Source organism: Arvicola amphibius, chromosome 11 (genome assembly GCF_903992535.2).
Source record: "Arvicola amphibius chromosome 11, mArvAmp1.2, whole genome shotgun sequence".
Taxonomy (NCBI): domain Eukaryota; kingdom Metazoa; phylum Chordata; class Mammalia; order Rodentia; family Cricetidae; genus Arvicola; species Arvicola amphibius.
Window position 1 is genome coordinate 30,635,334 of NC_052057.2, and position 20,697 is coordinate 30,656,030.

General features: G+C 36.6%; 1 long non-coding RNA gene across 1 annotated transcript in view; it reads right to left on the reverse strand.

The window, feature by feature from the left end:
• Positions 1 to 320: 320 nt before the first annotated feature.
• LOC119826892 overlaps positions 321 to 20,697 on the reverse strand; it is a 63,690-nt gene continuing 43,313 nt past the window's right edge. Inside the window, exons 2-3 of the long non-coding RNA XR_005287485.1 lie at positions 10,334 to 10,424; positions 321 to 417 (exon numbers count right to left, since the gene is read on the reverse strand). This is a non-coding gene — a long non-coding RNA (uncharacterized LOC119826892). The remainder of the gene's footprint in view (positions 418 to 10,333; positions 10,425 to 20,697) is intronic.

The window sequence follows — 20,697 nt, forward strand, 5'->3', positions numbered from 1 at the left end:
ATCTCAAAATTATATGAAGAACTCAAGAAATTGGTTGTCAAAAGAACAAATAATCCAATCTAAAAAATGGGGTACAGAGATAAACAGAAAACTCAACAAATGAATCTAAAATGTCTGAAAGACACTTAAGGAAATGTTCAACATCCTTTGCCATCACAGAAATGCAAATCAAAACACCCTTAGATTCCATCCTACACTCGTCAGAATGGCCAAGATCAAAAACACTAATGACAACTTATGCTGGAGAGGTGTGGGAGAAAAGGAACAGTCCTGCATTGCTGGTGGGAATGCAAGCTGATACAGCCCCTTAGGAAGTCAGTGTGGTGATTTCTAAGAAAGTTAAGAAACAACCTACCTCAAAATCCAGCAATACCACTTTAGATGGAAACTGCTGTATCATTTCCCGGATGCACCGACCTGAATAATCACACAGAAACTATATTAATTACAACACCGTTAGACCTATTAGCTCAGATTTCTTATTGGCTATCTATTATATCTTAAAATAACCCAATTCTATTATTCTGTGTATTACCATGAGGCTGTTGTTTACCACATAAGGTTCCAGTGACTGTCTCCTTCAGCAGATACATGACATCTCTCTGACTCTTCCTACTCTCTATATCTCTTCCAGCCTGGCTATATTCTGCCTTGCTCTAAGCTGAAGTAGTGTCTTTAGTAACTAATGGTAATAAAACATATTCACAGCATACAGAGGAGAATCCCACATCATATCACTTTTGGCTATATATCCAAAGGATGTTCAATCATACCACAAGGACATGTGTCCAACTATGTTCATAACAAATGCATTTTGTAATGTTATTATTCAATTTCTTAGCTTCTTTTTGTCATCTGCCCTACCTGTTCTTTCTTACTTCTTACTGGACAGCTGCTCTATAACCAAGGAGCTGAGAGATAACATTACAATATATTGTTTGATATTCTATATTATAATCACCTTTATGTGTGCCTTTCTTGTGTGAGTGCTGCGTTCTGTGTGCGTGTGTGTGTAAGTGTGTGTGCCTTTGTGTATGTCTGGGTGTATATGCCAGAGAACAATCTTTTGAAATATCATAAAAGTTTTGATCATATTCAACCTCTTTTTGAACTCTGCCTCTCCTTCTGTATATGATCAACTTTGTGTCCTCCTTTATACCCATCATACCAAGTTGGTGCAACCTATGTGCTGATAGATAGCTGGCCTTCCACTGGAGTGTGGTCGATCCATCAGTGGGAATACTCTTAGTGAAAGCAGGCTCCCTCTCCTAGCAGCTATTAGCTGGTTGTATCTTCTCAGTTATGAATGAACTTCAGGTCCACTTCAAGCTTCCATTCTGGAACTTCATCTGACTTGAGGTTGCATTGAGCTTGCTGGTGCATGATTTTATAATCTCTGTGAGTTCATGTGTGCAGCTGATTTACACTTCCCAAAAGATACTATTTTCTTGCAGTTATCTATAACCCCTTTGCTCTCATATTCATTCCACCCTTCATTTGCAATGATTCCAAACCATTGTAATGGGAATGTGCAGCGTATATGTTGCATTTAAGGCTGAGTATGCTTATGAGGAAAGGTTTCTTGTCCTGACACATACCAAGAATGCTATAATGGCTGTTCAGTAAATCCCCTATGAGTGTGCTCAATTCTACCTCCATAACATGAATTTACAAGTGTCAACCATGCCAGAATCTGTGTGAGTTCTCAGGTTCAATAACAGTTCTTCATGGTTGTAGTTCAAGTACTAAAATAATTGAGCTATCTCCTAAGTTCCTTACGTATATTTAATTATGAGAGAATCATATTGTGATGACAAGGCTAGCCATGAACTTTGAATCCATCTGTATGTGCTTCCCAGGTACCAGGAATTGCTAACCCATACTACTTGGAGGTTTTTAATCTTATATATGATCTACCCTGCATTATACATGAGTTTTTTAATAATGTCTTTTTTGATCAATTGATGAGAAATGTATGTCACACAAATGGGGAAGAGGATCCTAAGGCTTCACCCTTTCCAGTGTGTGTGCAGTCCATTTCTCATTTTTTATTTTATTTTTTATTTTCTAAAACAGTTTTCAAATTTAAATAAATTTTGATCATATTATTTCCCTCTTACAAATCCTCTTATAGCCTCTCCCCATCCCCACCCATCCAACATTAAATTATTTCTCAAAAAGCAAACCACCAAAACAATATCTTCCCAACAAAGAAAGCAAAGTAAAACCACACCCGAAACAAAACAAACAAACAAACTAAAACCAGTTCAAATCCATCCAAAAAAAATCTGTGGTGTCCATTATATGTTGGTCAACTACTCATGATCATGAGGACTATAGTTGCTGATATACTCAGCGTTACTCTACTGAAGAATAAAATATACCTGGATCTTAGAGACTTTCAGACATGACTGAGAGTTGACTAAGAGAGCTCTGGTCCCATGGATACAGTTTGATTTTGTACTTTCATAAAATGGCTTTACAGAGGGTACTCCCACCTTTATTCCATTCAGCTTCCTACTATATTAGAATAGAACTTTGTGTGACTCAGAATTCAGGGAACATATCTGAAAATAGTAGCAGAAACATCTCCAGAAACCTGAACCTACCGAGATCATGATTGTAAACACCCTAGCTTCAAAGGTAGTGATAAATATATTCTTATTATTTATAAATGATTCATCCTCAGGTATTTTTGTAAAAGCCACACTGATAATCTGTGGAATGTCCATCCATATTCAAAGATGACTCCTACCCCTCACTCCACTCACAATATACACAGGCCCCATACAACACATTGTTCTACTTAAATTTTCAACTTTAAAATGTTGTGCATGCATATCCACGTAACTGTTCTCTTTTTCACCTAAAGTCAGTCACATAAATAGTTAGTAAATTGCATGAGTTGTTCATATCATTTCATAAGTTATTGGTTTTGCAATATATGATCTTTGTCCGTTTTAGACTAATACAAGTGTGCTAAGCACAATTTATGTAGATAAAATCATTGTTTCTGTACAACAGATGTAGTAAACATGTTTTTGATTTGTCATATTTTGAGTATGCAGTAAGTTTATCAATATAAAACCAGTTATCCAAAATTGAGATGTGCTTATATCTGTGTATGAGGGGAAATAGGGATGGAGGGTAGAAGGGGAAACTGGACAGAAGTGTGGTAGAGGAGGGAATTGGAGGGAAGCAGAGAAGAGGACAGAAGAGAAGAAAGGATAAGCGAAGCGAGGAAAGGAACAGGATTCATTTTAAGTGATTAATTTGCATCAGGACCAAGCCCTAGTAGGGGGTGTTATTACTGTCATCTGCTCATCTGTCGGTTCTATAAAAAAAGAGAAAGAATTCTGTCTCTCTTAGGTAACTTCCACATTGTTTTTATTTCCTACAGATTAGAAGGAGCTGACATTATTATACAAATATATCTTAATTTCTCATGGGTTTCTATCTTGAAAACGTCATGACAATTAGAAAATATTAGTTAGACATATATTTTGTATGCATAATCAAATTAATGTCATATATGAGGAATGCCAGTTACTGAACATGTCCCTTTGTCTTCCTTAGCGATTTGTCTGAGATCCCAGATCTGTGCTCTTCACTGCTCCAGAAAGATGAGAAAAAAATGTGCTGTATTATCATTAGATGGGTAAATATAAAAATTTAGAACTTCAAATATGTAACTAAAATGCAGGTTTTCTTTTTGCTCCGAAGTAATTCAGGGAATTGTAAACCTCCTTGTCCTTCCATCAACAAAGATTATGTTCCCAGGCCAACCAACTCTAGCAAGAGGTAATCACACCATGGTTACAATTATGGCTAATGTCAGGGCTTAAGGAGACAAAAGGAAAATTATCTGTATGTTGTATTTGATATTCTTTTTAAGGTGATTACTTATGTATTGACATTGATGGATATTTCTTCTCTCTTTCATGTAATTAAGATGAATGGGAGTGAACTATGTTTGAAAAAAAAAAAGGAATGGCAGACCTAATGTTCAATTTTCCCTACAATTTTATTATGATATGACTTTCCTTAAATTTAACTAGATGATTTTTGTCTATTTCAAGTATAAACAAGAGAAAAGGGATTTAGGCAACACTAAGAAAACCTCAACAGTATAATTCTTGTTCCTGTGTGCATAAAAATATTTCTATGCATCTCTTATCATGTTGCAGAGAATGGAAACTAAGAGATGATGTCATGATTTCAAGAGGGAGCAAGGATAGAGGTACTGAGTGGGGTTGCGGTGGGAAATAATGCAATGGCACTTTATTTAAAGTATGAATTATTTAAAAGTGATATTAGTGAATCATATCATGAAACTAGTATGTGCAGTTTTAATATATGTTCATCTCAGGTTAAATGACAAAGTACTCTGTATAGTTACTCTTAAGAATTATAGGAAATATATGAATTTGTAGTCCAGTTTAGTTAGAGATAATTGCATATCAATGTTTATGTCAATGTTTGTGAATATATTGACACAAAGATGCCAAGTTTGTGTGTCTTTATGTCCTTACACAGCATACTTCACTTTAATTCAATGTCAATACTGATCAAATAACAAAGAAGAAATATTTATCATTCATAGATAATATTAACCAATTAATTTTAGGTGTCTGTTTATTTTGGGGGTGAATATGAATGAATGTCATGTCATATGCTGTTTTTTCCTACTTCCTCCAAGCAAAGAACATTTTCACACGTATTGGTAGTTACAAAAATGTCAGAAATATGTTTTTGAATGTATTCAAAATTATGCAATTAATGTAAATTTCTGTGTCCACGAGTAAAGACTTCCTTTATCATGAGGACAGCTATTTTCTTTCATGGCTGCCATGCTATAAATAGAATTGCATACATACAGCAAGAACTGCAGACCTTAAAATATTTACTATAAAACAATTTACAGCCGGGTGGCGGTGGTGCACGCCTTTAATCCCAGCACTCGGGAGGTAGAGGCAGGTGGATCTCTGTGAGTTCGAGACCAGCCTGGTCTACAAGAGCTAGCTCCAGGACAGGCTCTAAAGCTGTCGCGAAAAACCAAAAAAAAATTTTACAGAAAAATGATTACTTTATGTAATATACAGTGTTTATTTTTATAGCTAATTATAATTAAAGTCAATTTTGTACTTGAATTGCTATTGATTTATTTTTGTTTATTTTTTGTCCCAAACAAAGTTTCCCCTCTCTCCTCTCCTACTGGGTCCTCCCCACCTTCCTTCCCCACTGCCAGTCCTCCTTCTCTGTTTCTCTTCAGATATAGGGAGGCCTCCTGTAGATGTCAGCCAACCACAGAATATCAAGATACTGGCCACCCATTCTTCTGTTAAGACTTGATGAGGCAATTCAGTCGGAGGAATAAGTCCCAAATGCAGGTAGCTGAGTCAGAGACAGCCCCTGTTTGCAATGGTATGAATCTTACAAGTAAACCAAGTTAAACAACTGTATGCTATATGCAAAGGGCCTAGGTGGGTCCCATGCAGGCTTCCTGGCTGTCTCTGTCAGCCCCCATGATCCCAGGTTAGTTGACTCATCTTAACCATGTGTTTTTCTGCTTACAATGTTTAAATGACTAGATGTAGAATGTAATATGTTAAGAAATGGAATTTGTAAGTTATCAAAGCAAATTAAGAAAATAAAGCATACATAGATGACAATTTTCTTTCTTTCTTTGCTTCCTTCCTTTTTTATTTGCCTATTTATTTATTTATTTAATATTTAAATGCTTGTATGCCTTGAGACCTTAATAGTACCAACAAAATGACTCAGTAAGTACTTGCATTTGCTGTCATAACTGAAGAGATGAGGTCAAGCTCTTACCATAGTAGAAACAGAGAACAGAGTTCTGAAAGTTATACTCTGCTATCTACATATTAATATTAGCACATCTGGAATCAAACTCACAGCCATCCCCACACACACACACAAATCACACAGAGTAAATACATGCATGAATGTAAAAAATGTATAAAATAAATACTATGTACTTTTAGATTTATTCACAATTTAAAATGTGTTCAAGGCTATGCATAAGTGATAATTACTTGATATTTAATATGCAGTATTACTGTGGGACTATGGTCTTGTACCCGGTAAAGATTTGTTCCTTGTATTTGCTTAACAAAATGCTGATTGGCCTGTATCTGGGCAAAAAGTATAGGTGGTGTGACAACAATTGGAGAATTCTGGAAAGAGGAAAAGCTAAGTCTGTAGTTGGCATCCAGACATAGAGGACAAAAGATGAGAATGCCTCAATGATAAAAGGTTACAAACAAATTTATAATTATTATAAGCCTCTGTGAGTTTCTTTGGGACTAAATAGCTGCAGAACCAGGTAGGACAGACCTCTGTCAACAGAGTATACTTATAACTTAAGTTGAACTAACCATATAATTAATTAAAATTCCAGCCTTAAGAGTCTGAATTATGTGTAAAATTATGTTTTTTTTTAATTTTTATTTTTTTGGTTTTTCGAGACAGTGTTTCTCTGTGGCTTTGGAGCCTGTCCTGGAACTAGCTCTTGTAGACCAGGCTGGTCTCGAACTCACAGAGATCCGCCTGCCTCTGCCTCCCGAGTGCTGGGATTAAAGGCGTGCGCCACCACCGCCCGGCATAAGTTTTTAATAAGATATTTGAACTGAGACTATACCACTCTTAATCTGTATCACCTTGGGTAACTAACTGATACTTTGAAGTGTTATTTTCTCAACCATGAAATTTTAAAAAAAGATATTTAAAAATATATTATGGAAAATGTTTAAAATCAGGTGTTCAATAAATTTAATGTGCTTTTCTTTGCTTCCTACATCAAATTGGGAGAGAGTACACACTACCATAGAATGTAAAGATGGTTTGTGCCAGGTGTTTTATTAGAGCATATTTATTATTTTCTATAACCCGGTTTTAATTCCGTTTAATTTTAAGATTCTATTCCATATAAGTTAAATAATTACCCAAATAAATTGCTAAGAGTAGCATTAAAGTTATTATATGAATAAAGAAAATATTAATATATTAATCACACTACTTAGCTTTAAAAGTATTCTTAGATAAGATTATTTATCCATTTAATTTTATATAGATAAATAGTTATTCTAAAATCAATAGCTAAAGTAATTCTTTTATGTGTTTAAACTTTGTGCTAATGTAGGTAGAAGAGTTTAGATTCACGAGATAAAAAGGGAATGATGGAAAATTAACATGGATTAGTTCAATGCGTTCCCCAATGTGTCCTGCTTGTCTAATAACACTGGTCAGGTGGTAGTGGCACAAGTCTTTAATCACAGCACTGGGGAGGCAAAGGTAGGCAGATCTCTGTGTGTTCACGGTTAGCCTGGTCTACAGAGTAAGTTCCAGGACAGGCTCCAGAACTACAGAGAATCCCTAACTTGAAAAGGCAAATAAAAAATAAACAAACAAATAAATTAGTAAAGGAATTCGATTTTTAAGAACAGGATGTTGCTTTTCCAACACACCTTGTGACTAACCTGAAAGAGTCATAGTAGTTCATGATATTATATATTTACCTACCTATTCAGGATAGAATGATTTTTACCACAATAGTCTAGTAGATGCTAGTAAACAGATGCTATCAGGAGTCACTGGGAACATTCTAGGAATAGAGCATAGAGAAGGAATCATAGAAACCCACTGTACCCTCATTTCTAATAGCTGTGTCAATATTATGAGTAGTTGAGAATTGAAGCACATGAGAGCAAGGAATTCACAGTGCCAATTATCGAGTAAGTTCTTAGCTATGTAGTCCACATGATAGGACAAAAGCTTGGCATATTACATATAGGAAATAGAGTAGTACAGAATAAAGAATGAATGGAATCGGCCTTGGCTGATGAGTTTATTGTGAGACCTTAGATTAAGATAGAGGTAAACCTTAAACACTAGAGCCCAAACTCTCATTTTGCATGATGTCACTGCAAAATCTGCCAACAAACACACGGTTCCACCTGTAGGTGTGCCTAGTTAGAAAACTTCCTTTGTCGCCTGCAATACTTTTTATTCATCTATTAAGAGCTATGAATCAGGTACGTAATAGTTACCTGTGGGAAGATTGAGGAACTGAAAGGGAATAAGGTAAAGGAACAAACTGACACTTGTTATAACCATTATTACATACAAAAGGAAACAGATTTGACTGTAAAACTGCTCATGCTAACCATGGAAACTGTATAAATAAAATGGCCCAGGCTATGGGGTCCACTTGTTTGAAACAGGTGGTCATAGTTTTTTCAATGTGCTAACTTCACACATCTGTCCCAGCTCATCAGACCCCTTTGGAATTAGATTTCCATTATTTAGGGATGAGTTTTCCAAAGGTTCCCACTCTCTGAATAATGTCTGGCTCTGTATGTCTGTATGTCTTCCCATCTGCTGCAGGAAGAAGTTTCTATGCTGATGGCTGAGCAAGGCATTGATCTATTAGCACAGCTGAATGTCATTAAGAGTAATTTTATTGCCATCTTTTTTTTCTCTTTTTTTCTCTCCTTTAGGCCAGTAGTATTTGGTTTTGCCCTAGGGCCCTGGGCTACCTAGTTTTAGCTTCTTGGTCACCCAAGTAGTGTTGGGTATGGGTTCCATCCCCTTGAAGGGCATTAAGTAAAAATTGTTGGTTGGTTATATACGCAGAAGTTTTGTGCCACTATTACACTAACATATCTTGCAAGCAGGACGTCATTGTAGATCAAAGGGTTTGATGTTGTCTTGATGTTTATGTACCTTTTGGTCATCTACAGAGTACCTTTTTTTTCTCATTTTTTTATTAAAAATTTCCAACTCCTCTCCTCCTCTTCCCCTTTCCCTCCCCTCCCTTTCACCCATACTCCCACTTCCTCCCTCTCCAAGCCAAAGAGCCATCAGGGTTCCCTTCACTATGTTAAGTCCAAGGTCCTCCCAACTCCCCCTAAGTCCAGGAAGGTGAGCAACCAAACTGACAAGGCTCACAGTGAGCCCGTCCATGCTGTAGAGTTCACGTTCATTGCCGTTGTCCTTGGTTTCTCAGTCCTCCTCCACCGTCAGCCACATTCAGAGAGTCCGGTTTGGTCCCCTGTTCCATCAGTCCCATTCCAACTGGACTTGGTGGTCTCCCTTTAGATCTGTCCCACCATCTCAGCAGGGGTGAAGGATCTGAATAGGCACCAGCTTGACCTCTTTATGTTAATTACTTGCATAGCTGCTGTCTTCAAAGTGAGGCCTTGCTGTCAGTTTGAGAATAATTTATGCATATTCTTGACAACAGCCTAGTTGTTTGAGGATTCCCATGGAACCCCTTTGGCAAACAACTTAATAAGATACCAAAAAAAAAAAATCATATGATGTAAGCATAGGACTGAAGTGGCATCCCTCCTAAATTACTAAATAAAGCTTGCATTATTTTTTTTGAGTATAGGAAGAAATTAGAGAAGAAAGTGTTCACACAATTCTATCTCCCCAGCCTCCTGGTATACATTAGCCCTTTACAATTCTTCCTTCATGCTTCTTCTCTACCCTGAAGGATGTTCTGCTTCCTAGTACCCCAATGGCTATAACAGTTGTTCATTTTATAAAGTAAGCCCTTTCATTGCATTTTTTCTTTCTTATTGTTTTTCATATTTTAGAGGGAAGGCATTAAATGATTTATTTGTTAGGAGCATTGGTGTTTCCCATGCACATCTTTGTGAGAGTGTCAGATCCACTGGAACTGGAGTCACATGTGGGTGATTCACATTGTGAGCTGCTGTGTGCATGCTAGGAATTGAACCTGGGTCCTCTGAAAGAGACCACAGTGCCCTCAACCACAGAGCCATATCTCCAGATCCATGTATTGCTCCTTAACAGATTGTTCAGCCAAATTATGCAAATGATTATATCATTGCTACTTATTTTTATTTTTTATAATTAATTAAATTTATTAATTTATTTTACATCCCAATTTCAGTTTTCCCTCCCTCTACCCCACCCAACCAGTCACTCTCTCCCCCAATCTCCCCTACAGCCTCCACCCTATTCACTCCACCTCTCTTTCTGTCCAGAGAGGAGCAGGCCTCACATGGGTATCAACAAAGCATCTCATATCAAGTTGCTGTAATTACAGCTACAGGGGATCTGAAACTCTCATTGGGGCTCCATGGGCAACTAAACACATACATATATACACACACAGACAGATAGATAGACAGATAGACAGGCAGACAGATAGACAGACAGACAGACAGACAGACAGACAGACAGATGATCACACACACAAATAAATGAACAATAAAATAAAGTATAATTTTTATAAACACATCGTATTGCACAACTATTTTAAGAGAATAAAACTTACAAAGTTAGATCAATCTTGGCTTTCAGAAGACTCTGGTACTACATAACAATCAATTCTCTTACAGGGAAAATCCATCAGATCAAGGATGTACCTAAAAGAAGCAATGGAAAGTGGGCAGCTGAGAAGAGAAATCAGTGAGTAAGAACTTGTTGAGTAAACCTTAGGAGTACTTGAGATATATAATATAAACACATAAAAGTTGGGCATGTAGCTGAATCCAGAAATCCACCTGCTGGAGGATATAGACAGGTGGATTTCTTAGCCTCTTGGATGACAATTTCAATATAAAAGCCAAGCTTCAGCTTCAAGGAGAAACCTAGCTTTAAAACATGATAGAGGAAAAGGAAGAAATCCATTGTCAGCCTTGGCCCCACATCACTTGCATGGGCAAACATTCCTGCATACCTGGATGCACACACAGCACTATATAGGATGAAGTAGCAAGAGTCCACAGAAGAACTGGTTCACTATGAGTGGCCATCCTGCTGGATCATCGAAGCTGTCTTTTTACCTGGCTCCTTTTTATGAGATTTACAGAACAAGCATCTTTGTTCTCAGTATGTTAAGCTTTCAAATGCTGGCCCTACTTGCTACTCTCAGTCATTTCTCAATAAGAGAAAACGGACACTAAAACCGTTTCAGTATTCACATAGATTTAAATTACCAATCATTCCAAATTATTCTTTCTCTGCACTTAATGAAGTCCAACCATATTACACCTATGAATAATTCATTTTAATTTTCTCAAGCTATATATGGGAGAAGATACAAACATTTAAAATAAAAATTCAATTTTTAATGCCTATTGTTTTTGTATTAAAAAATCAATAATTGACAATGGTAGTCTTCTAAAATAGTTCCCTCTGTTAGTAGTGTTATTTTATGGCTTTTTAAATTACTTACTTAATTAATACATGCAAGTGTTTGTTTACATGAGTTTATTTACATTGTGTGTGTATAGAGGCCCATGGAGGCCAGGAAATAGAGTTGGATTACCTAAAACTAAAGTTATAGATCTTTGTGAGCCATAATGTGTGTTCTGGAAATTAAACAAGTATTCTCTGAAGGAATTTCAATTGCCTTAAGTTCCCAGCCACTTCCTAAGCACCCATTGGTGCTTATGATAAATTATGAATTGGAGATGTGAAAAACATTTAACCAAAAATCTATTACTTAAAATACTATTTTAATGTCTTCTGTCACTTGTTGCATGACTTTGCCTTACACGCTTCATTAGTATAAACAAATCAATTTTAGTCCTTCAGTTCCTGTACTACTTTTATTATAGCAATTTATTTAAAAATTGAAGTATATGTCACTCCAAGTTGGCAATGTCCTCCTAATAAGTAATGGGAAATGTTCCAGAGTTTGATGATATTTGCATATGGCTTTTCACTAACAACTTCATTTTTCACATGTGCAGGTGATGTCTAGAATAGTCCCATCACTGTGATTCATTGAGCTAGACTAACTTAATCAAACCTTCACGGTGATCTTTTTTGTTATACTTTCTGCCTTGATGATTTTCAGAGGTCAACATCTATCATTCTGATCATTCTGTGTTTTTTGAGCAATGCTTCTCTCTCTCTCTCTCTCTCTAAAAAAAAAGAAAAAGCTGTAATGTAATTGATTTTCAGACTTTATGAAGCCCTGGGACATTGATGATGAGCTGTTGGTCATTTCTGCCTCCTATTTCTATTTACACCTCACTGTTTCCTCCTGTTCAGGGGGTAGTTTTACTTTTGATGTGTTGCAAAGGACATATTTTTACAGGTTTCTGTAGACACTGATGAATCAGAAAGCAGGGAAGTAGCATGGTTTAATGTTTGGAAATGCTAGTTTGAGGGAAACTGTTCAATATCTAAACAAGCTGCATGTCAGAACAGAACAATGAATGATGCCTGGTGATAATTTAAATACTTGAGAAACATGAATTTGAAATGACCTAATACCTCATTGTAAAATAAGTTCTTGAATCTTGCTGAATGTATCCAAAAGCAAATCACAGAAAATGCAATATATGGGTTCATAGTTTGTTTGTAAATTTTTATTGCATGTATTTAATGATTGTGTGTCTGTGAACAAGTATCTGACACAGTGTGCTATTGAAGTTCTGATGACAGTCTGCAGGATTAACTTCTCTTCATCTCCCACATGAATTCTGAAGATCAAATACAGGTATTAGGTCATGGGGCTAGGTGGTTGTACCATTATGCCCTTAGTAATTATGGAAACAATGTCATAGAACATGGAAAGAATGATTCTTTTCCATATAAAAATGTTGTATTTCAAACTTTTTCCTAACTTAAATTCCGGTGGTTCTGATATATAAATGAGAATTTTGGATGGTTCCCTCTTTATTTTATAAGCTCAGCTATCACTCATATATTACCAATATAGTTTTATATTAAAATACCTCTAGACCAAGGATATGATATACTTATCCTGAATTTTCACAAGGGTCCTTGCACACTGACAGATGTCTTACATTGTAATTAATGATACAAATAAAATCCACCCCCAAGAGCTGTCCTAAGTGCTACTACATTATCCAAACTACCTTGGCAAAAATGTACATTTCATCACAATTTTGTAGACCTTCTCTCCAAAATACTGGCTCTTCATTATTCTCTTCACAGATAGCTTGGTACACTATTCCATATATAAAAAATATTTTAAAAAACAAGCCACTGTCCTAATTATGAATTATCTCAATATACTCCTGAAAATATTTTGTTTTCTGTCCAGAGCTTTATTTGCCATATGTTCAGATACACTCTACCATCCTACATGGGTTTATGTCTTGATTCTTATTAATACAGAATGAGACTCTTTCTGGAAAAGCAATCATTAAAGAGAGAGTAGATATAAAGTGAGGTCATGAGGGAGGGTTGTAACCCCTAATCTAAATATTATTCAAGTTCTTATCAGAAGAGTAAATTACAATAGAGATAACACCCAGACCTTGGATCAAACACAAAAGGATCTAGAGAGAAGGGCAAGCACAGTGCACTCAGAGGAAATGAAACTTTAAAAGCCCCTGGTCTTAGGTTTCTATTTGCAGGAACTATGAAGCTAAATGCCTGTTTCTATAAATCACCCAGTCTGGCAATTTTTTTAGCCCTTAATATTAGTATCAATGAAAGAAATAACTTTGGAAAAAAATATAATTTGTATTTTGTTTTTGTTTTGTTCTATTTTTGTTGTTGCTTGTTTGCTTGTGTATTTATTTGCTGTGTATGTGTCTGTTAGAGACAGAGAGGGAGAGAGAGAGAGAGAGAGAGAGAGAGACAGAGAGACAGAGAGAGAGAGACAGAGAAAGAGAGAGAGACAGAGAGAGACAGAGAGAGACAGAGAGAGACAGAGAGAGACAGAGAGACAGAGAGAGAGAAGGAGGCAGGGAATTCCTATACAAGAAAGGGATCTCCCTAGTGTAGTCAAAGACCTTGAACATCTGATGCTCCAGACAGCTCTCACTTCCAGAGTGTTCAGTGTTGAGACCACAAGCAGATGCCAGAAGATGATACTTTAGAAAATGAATAAACATGAGGATCAGAAGTGACATAAATATGACCCATAAATCATGATATACAGTTTTAACTGTAAAACATAATTTCAAGTACCTGGCTTAATGCCCAAATTAGAACAATGTCATTTGTAGAAAATAATATCTGTTATTATTAATCTTGCAAATAATTAGCTAAAAAAGCAATGTAGAAGTTAAAACATAATGGATTAATATATTTATAAAAATAATGTAAGAGTTGGCTAAAAATATGTATAAGCTATTTTTGCATTTAAAAAGTGTTATAATTAATACAGTTTCTGTGTGATTATTTTGGGTCTGGCTGGCCGGGAAATGAACAAGTAGCCTCTACTTACAAAACAGCACCAACTTGATACAACTACATCCACATAAAACCTGAGAGAACTTGAAAAAGAATTCTAGACACAAAAGAACAGAGTTTAGTGCAACTTCCTGGTAGCTTCAATTTTTTTTTCTGATGGGCTTTGTTTGCTAGTAGCAAGCAGGAGCACTGTGGCTCCTTTAAGAGAGGTCTTCCTGACTCAGCTTTGGAAGCAAAGGCTGCACAGCCTCTTTAGGAGGAGGACTTTCTGGTTAGGGCTAGTTGAACAAACAGTTCTGGCTTTTCAGGATGCCGAACACTTTAATGGAGACTGAGCAACATGTTACAAATTGCTAAATGATGACATAGACCCATTGCAACCCTGGAGCTAGGGTGGTGTGCATGACTCTCAGAGGCAATGAAGATATCTTCACTATGTTGGACTGGGCAGAGTCAACAGGCAGGGCCACAGAGTTGATCGTAGCCATGCCCAACATCAATTAAAAGAAAAAAAGGAGCCCTCCTAGTTAGAAAACAATTACAGATATGCACACAATAAAGACAAATTCAGATAGAAAAGACCTCTAAATGGGACACAGTGTTGGAAAATATATATAGGCTTGAGAGAGGGGGGGAAAGAGTATAGAAGTTATAAAAGAGTACAGACAGTCATAGATTAAAGGAGAGAAGATAATAAAATAAATATTATACTTGTAAAAAATAAGCCATGTAAAGATAAAGTACACACAGATATTCTGTATTATGTATATTATTTTTTCTTTAATTTTTTGATTACAAAAAGATATTTGATTTTGAGGGCTGCTAAATTAAACCAACATTTATATTTGAAAAGCATCCTGACTTCAAAATTTGGGTCTAAGGATATGTTGCTTTAGAAAAGAGGTTCTACTTTTGTTTCCATGGGGCACAGAAAGCTGTGGATTCCCTCCAGACTACTGTGGTTTGATGGACCAAGTACCCCTGAAACGTATTCATAAACTATCAAAACTACGTTGCCCCCCCCCCGAAACAAAACAGAAAACAGTTTGGAGAAAACTACATCAAAATTCCCAAATACTGTTTATAAATGTTTATGTACATTTACAGGGGATGTGATATAGAAATGAATATTTTGCATTGGTATGGATTTTGAAATATTGATACAAATTTAAGGTGAATTTTGTTATATTTTTGTACTCATTTAGTGTATTGTGTTTGTGCAGATAATTTAAAAATGCAATCTATAAATAAAATGTAAATTAATAGATTGTCATTTGTAATAGTCAAACTTGTAGTTGTGTTAGGTTTTCTTAATGTGCAGATTATATATATATAATCTCTTGAAGTAGATATATATATATATATATATATATATATATATATATATATAATAGATAGGTATTTTCAAACCTTTCAAATATAGAATATGGCATTTAAATGTTTTAAAGACTTAGGACTTTTCATGACAATGAGGCTCATCTGCTCCTGGCAGCATCAATCTACTTCAAGAGAATGATGGACATCAAAGAGTCTCCTTATAGAGTTTGTTAGCCATTTGATTGAAACTGGATATTTTTTTGCTTGTTACTGCAAATGCCAAATATCTAGTTGTAAGAACAGTAGTTTATAGACTTTCTCTAGCTACCCTGGCTTCCTGGCTTTACATGGATTCTAGGGATAAAAACATAGGTCCTCATCCCTATATTTGGGCTCACTTGCTTAGACAGATAGAATCTAGACCCAAGCTGTGGCTTGCTACTTGTCTCTTTTCTGACCATAGAAATTTATGAGATTACAGTGAGTTTAATGAGAAATTTACACCTCTGATATGACTTCTATATACAAAAACAAGCTGAGTACGGGCTCTGTGTGAGCCTTGTCAGTTTGGTTGCTCACCTTCCTGGACCTGGAGGGAGTTGGGAGGACCTTGGACTCAACATAGTGTTGAGAACCCTGATGGCTCTTTGGCCTGGAGAGGGAGGGAGTGGGGTTATGGGTGGAGGGGAGGGGAGGGAAGGGAGAGGAGGAGGGGAGGAGATGGCAATTTTTAATAAAAAATAAATAAACTGGAAAAAAAGAAAATACATTGTATGACAAAAATACGAATAAAAATTATAATGTGGGAATAAAGCTCAGCAAAAAAAAAAAACAAGGTGAGTGCGTGTGTATGTGTGTGTGTGTGTGTGTGTGTGTGTGAGTGTGTGTGTGTGTGTGTGTGTGTGTTTGTTTGTTTAGGGGGTGGAAGTGCATGTACTGCAAATGTACACACTCAGGTCTGTGAGTGAAAACCAGAAGTCAATGTTTGATGCTTTATTCTATCTCTCTTTAACTTGTTTTATGGCACAGGTTTTCTCTTTGAAGTTCAAGTTGGATATCTGTGTCAGCAAGCAAGAGACCTTCATGTTTCCAAATACTGAATACTGCATTACAAGGACATGCCCCTATTCCCAGCATCTTCCTGTGGATGAACTTGGGCTCTCATCCATGTGAAGCAGGCACTACCACTGAGCTCTCTCTTTAGCCCCTGCACTTTGTATTTTAGGAGAAATCAGCATTTAATTTACATTTTAAAATCATTAAATTATTTGAAAAGCTTCAACAACAAAGCTGATTACTTACAACTTCAAGAAAATGTTTTACTGATTTAGTCCAGTTGCCTTATGTTTCTCAGGGACAACTTAGTTATTCATTTCAGTGTGAGGTAGAACATTTTAGACTCTGAACATTAGAACCACCCCGAGAATTTTATAGAGACGGTAATCCTCAATTTATTCCACCACCTTTGAAGGGCTAATAACCTAAAAGTTTCAGGTGGCCTGATAAACTCACAACAGAAAAAGCTGAAACCCAGGGGACATTTAGGAGCAGGGACTTTTCCTAGCAGTGTTTAACTTGTCAAGAATTCCTCTTGAAGATGCCACCATGATAAATATCTATGCTAAAATTTCTGAGTTCAGGAAAATAGAAAATAGGCATGCAAATGAAAACTTCCCGCCCAAACTTTCCTTTTTTTGCTCTACAAAACCCCAAGTTTCTTGAACACAATCTCCAGCAGAAACTGTTGTCCTTCACTGTTCTGATAAAGAAAATCAGTTTATAAATAGATCAATATCCAGTTACTTTCATTTTAATAGCTCTTTGATAGATTTATCACACATAGTCTTATTTTTGTTTTGCATTCTATGATGTCATTTATAATATTTAATTAATGCCCCATATTATATTATAGAGTCCTATGTTAAAAACAAAACCAATAAATACTGCATCAGCCATTTCCCTTCACTTATTAGCTCAGTTAACATATTATTTGTAACATTATTTTAATATCTACGTGATCACTTTGCTACATTATACCTAGGTGAAATCAAATGAATTTTGAAGAGTATAAAACAGCTGCCCATTTTCAGACTTTTGAATGGAGTAAAAGTTCTTCTATTTAGCTATTTAGTCAATGGTGGTGTGGACCAATTTACATGCAGGTGTTGTGTATCTTTGAAACACCTTGAGTAGAAGAGAAGTCATTGCTTAGAAATTGCATGAATAAATAAATAAAAATTTTAAGTGAAATTAGATATGTCTTGCCTCTATCAGATTTCATAATAATTTAATCACACCTTCTGAAGTTTGTAATATTCTGTATTTCAGTGAAAATAAAATCAGCTAGATAGATGTTGAAGAGATTCTTCGGTGGTTAAAAGCACCTGCTGCTCTTGCACAGGACCTGAGTTCAGTTACCAACACCCACATGTATGCTCACAATTGTATGCTACTCTAGTTCTACAGAAGCAAACTATTAAGTACACTGCTGGTGCATGTACTGTGTAGTATGATCAACACAAATTTAAGGCTAGCTTGGACTATGTGTTGAATTACCTGGAGAGTGAGACTTTGTCCAAACAACAAGTATTAAGATACTGAGCTCCCAAGGTCCCGATGAGGAGCAAAAGGAGGGAGATCATGAGCAAGGAAGTCAGGACCGTGAGGAGTGCATTTACCCATTGAGATGGTGGGACAGATCTAACGGGAGACCACCAAGTCCAGTTGGAATGGAACTGATGGAACAGGGGACCAAACCGGGCTCTCTGAATGTGGTTGATGGTGGAGGAGGACTGAGAAACCAAGGACAAGGGCAATGAATGTGAACTCTACAGCATGGACGGGCTCACTGTGAGCCTTAACCTTCACCTGGCGATGGATGGAGATAGAGACAGAGCCCCACATTGGAGCACCGGACTGAGCTCCCAAGGTCCTGATGAGGAGCAGAAGGAGAGAGATCATGAGAAAGAAAGTCAGAACCATGAGGGATGCGTTCACCCACTGAGACGGCAGGACAGAACTAATGGGAGAACACCAAGTCCACTTGGAATGGGACTGATGGAACATGCGACCAAATCGGACTCTCTGAAAGTGGCTGATGGTGGAGGCTGACCGAGGAGCCAAGGACAATGGCGATGGGCTTGGTCTCTACGACATGGATGGGCTCTGTGTGAGCCTTGTCAGTTTGGTTGCTCACCTTCCTGGACCTGGAGGGAGTTGGGAGGACCTTGGACTCAACATAGTGTAGAGAACCCTGATGGCTCTTTGGCCTGGAGAGGGAGGGAGTGGGGTTATGGGTGGAGGGGAGGGGAGGGAAGGGGGAGGAGGAGGGGAGGAGATGGCAATTTTTAATAAAAAATAAATAAACTGGAAGAAAAAAAAATTCTGAATATTGATAATTGTAAAGTGTATGTGTAGAGGAATGAAACTTGTTCATTTTAGTGTGTAACTCGAAACCAAATATGAACTGAAGGGATGTGATATTTTTAACTGGGCTATAAGCCTTATCATGAATTTATTTGGGACAGGATTCATTGGCCTTGTTTCTTATTTTATTCAAACTAATACTAAATAATTGATAATATTCTCATTCCAGCAAACAATCTCAATAAATGGCTGATGTGGTCACACAGCTGTCTACTCTGCTTGTCTTCTTCTCATCCTGGTCGGTTATTAATTCCTCTAGCTGTATAACACCGGTGCTTTCAAAAAAAAAAAAAAAAACCAGGTTATTTGAATGATTTGTTTTATTTGATCATTGAGGTGATCACATTATTTTTGATACATTACTTTAAAACTTGTCCTATTAAGGAAAGAATTGGTAAGAAATTCTAATCAGTAGGAAGTAATAGGTTCTAACAAATGAGCCAATAAAAATTTATGATATTTGTAAACAGAATCTTTGGAACATTTATCAATTACATGTGTAGGAAAGAGATTCTAGCCAAAACTGTATTAAATAAATATTAACTCTCTTAGTTAAATAAAGCAAAACTCTGAAGCAGGATCAAATGTGTGGACTCATTGTTTTACTTACGTTTCTATTTCTATGTCAAAATACCATAACCAAGGCACCTCTTAAAGGAAAGTATTTAATTGAGCTTTCTGTTTCGGAGGACAAAAGTGTAAGATGGGGTGGAAAAGCTTGATAGCAAGAAGAGGGGAGAACTCCCATCCTGATTTACAAGTAGGATGCTTGCTACTAGTGACATACCTCTTACAATAAGGTCAAACCTCCTCATCCTTTCCAAAAAGCTCCAATAATTGTGGACCAAGTGATCAAAAATAGGTAGGGAGGCATTTGGATTTAATCTATCATACTGATTATGTGATGAGCTCTTGTAGACCAGGCTGGCCTCAAACTCAGAGATCCGCCTGCCTCTGCCTCCCAAGTGCTGGAATTAAAGGTGTGCGCCTCCACCGCCCGGCTTAGACCCTTAATTCTTTAACCCATAAGAAGACACACAGAAATATTTAAATAAAGGTACTGATTTTATTAATATCAAAACCTACTTACACATTTCCCTAAGATTGTTAAAAATAGAAAGACATCAAAGAAAGCAACTGAACTCCTGTTATTGTTCTAACTATTCCTTCCATTAGATTTGACTGTGGCAGGAAACATATGTTAGTTAGCTGGTTAGTTAGTTAGTTAGTTGATTAGTTTGGACAAGAAGCTGATTCAGGAAGCATATCATTGTGAGTCATATTTCCCTCACTTTTATCAACAATAAGCTTCAAGTGAAGGCTCACTTATGTATTTATGCTTTCTTTATGTGACTACCTGTTTAAAGAGTGTTTTCGCAGGAGCAGTTGATAGAATATTGCTCATAAAACAGTGAGACCTGTAACTTCCTGATGTGACATTCCCCGCGCAGTCATATTTGGTTCTGTTTTCTAGTGAAGATTAAACTTCATCCTTTCTACAAAGCCAGGTGTTTCTGCAAGGACACTATGCACTATGCCTATGGTTTTGAGAGAAGAACTTCATTGAAGTTTGATGGTGTATTTAAAGAGAGAGAGAGAAAAGAAAAAGCACCTCCCTTGTTTTAGCCCTGTTACAGAAAGAGAGCAAGTGCATATGCATCTAGGTTACATTTCCATATTCACACATTCGGTACACACAGTGGAAAAGCTTTCAAATTTGACACTTCTCAATGTGGATACTAAATGACGGAAAGAAAGTGGTCTCTTAATGCA